The following is a 2,695-nucleotide window of genomic DNA, read 5'->3' on the forward strand; positions in this document are numbered from 1 at the left end:
TATATGATGTATATATTATTATATTATACAGAATCAGAATATAATATTAAATATCATATAATAATATATATCATTATTATATGATATATTACTATATTATACAGAATATTATTATATGATATATTATTATATTATACAGAATATAATATTATATATCTTATAATAATATATATCATTATTATATGATATATTACTATATTATACAGAATATTATTATATGATATATTATTATATTATTATATGATATATATATTACATTATACTGAATATTATTATATGATATATATTATTATTATATTATACAGAATATTATTATATGATGTATATATTATTATATTATACAGAATATTATTATATGATATATATTATTATTATATTATACAGAATATTATTATGATGTATATATTATTATATTATACAGAATATTATTATATGATATATATATATTATATTATACAGAATATTATTATATGATATATATATATTATACAGAATATTATTATATGATATATATATTATATTATACAGAATATTATTATATGATATATTATTATATTATACAGAATATAATATTAAATATCATATAATAATATATATCATTATTATATGATATATTACTATATTATACAGAATATTATTATATATATTATTATATTATACAGAATATTATTATATGATATATATATATTATATTATACAGAATATTATTATATGATATATTATTATATTATACAGAATATAATATATATCTTATAATAATATATATCATTATTATATGATATATTACTATATTATACAGAATATTATTATATATATCATTATATTATACAGAATATTATTATATTTATAACCTGCACTATTTACATGAATGTAAATAGTCTGATGGCAGGTGTCTGTGAAACTTGCACTATTTACATGAATGTAAATAGTCTCACGGCAGTCGGAAAGACAAGAAAATACAGTAGGCCTACAATACACAACCCCCCCCCCCCCCTCCCATGGTTTTTCTCCTGGTATGCACGTTTCGCCCGTGGAGTGTCACACGTGGAGTGTGACACTCCACGTGTCACACTCCATGGGCGAAACCTGCGCTATTTACATGAATGTAAAAAGTCTGATGGCAGGTGTCTGCCATCAGTGTGTGAATGTGAATAGTCTGATGGCAGGTGTCTGTGAAACTTGCACTATTTACATTAATGTAAATAGTCTCACGGCAGTCGGAAAGACTAGAAAATACAGTACAATACACAACCCCCCCCTAACCCCCCTATTATACAGAATATTATTATATGATATATATATTAGTATATTATACAGAATATTATTATATGATGTATATATTATTATATTATACAGAATATTATTATATGATGTATATATTATTATATTATACAGAATATAATATTATATATCATATAATAATATATATCATTATTATATGATATATTACTATATTATACAGAATAGTATTAGATATATTATTATATTATACAGAATATTATTATATGATATATATTATTATTATATTATACAGAATATTATTATATGATGTATATATTATTATATTATACAGAATATTATTATATATATTATTATATTATACAGAATATTATTATATGATATATATATTAGTATATTATACAGAATATTATTATATGATGTATATATTATTATATTATACAAAATATTATTATATGATATATATTATTATTATATTATACAGAATATAATATTAAATATCATATAATAATATATATCATTATTATATGATATATTACTATATTATACAGAATATTATTATATATATTATTATATTATACAGAATATTATTATATGTATAACCTGCACTATTTACATGAATGTAAATAGTCTGATGGCAGGTGTCTGTGAAACTTGCACTATTTACATGAATGTAAATAGTCTCACGGCAGTCGGAAAGACAAGAAAATACAGTAGGCCTACAATACACAACCCCCCCCCCCCCCCCCCCCCCCATGGTTTTTCTCCTGGTATGCACGTTTCGCCCGTGGAGTGTTACACGTGGAGTGTGACACTCCACGTGTCACACTCCATGGGCGAAACCTGCGCTATTTACATGAATGTAAAAAGTCTGATGGCAGGTGTCTGCCATCAGTGTGTGAATGTGAATAGTCTGATGGCAGGTGTCTGTGAAACTTGCACTATTTACATGAATGTAAATAGTCTCACGGCAGTCGGAAAGACTAGAAAATACAGTACAATACACAACCCCCCCCCTAACCCCCCTATTATACAGAATATTATTATATGATATATATTATTATTATATTATACAGAATATTATTATATGATGTATATATTATTATATTATACAGAATATTATTATATGATATATATATATTATACAGAATATTATTATATGATATATATTTATTATATTATACAGAATATTATTATATGATATATTATTATATTATACAGAATATAATATTATATATCATATAATAATATATATCATTATTATATGATATATTACTATGTTATACAGAATATTATTATGTGATGTATATATTATTATATTATACAGAATATTTTTATATCATGTATATATTATTATATTATACAGAATATTATTATATGATATATATATATTATATTATACAGAATATTATTATATGATATATATATTATTATATTATACAGAATATTATTATAT

This window comes from Anarhichas minor, unplaced genomic scaffold (genome assembly GCF_050575085.1).
Source record: "Anarhichas minor isolate MPS153535 unplaced genomic scaffold, ASM5057508v1 ptg000033l, whole genome shotgun sequence".
Lineage (NCBI taxonomy): Eukaryota > Metazoa > Chordata > Actinopteri > Perciformes > Anarhichadidae > Anarhichas > Anarhichas minor.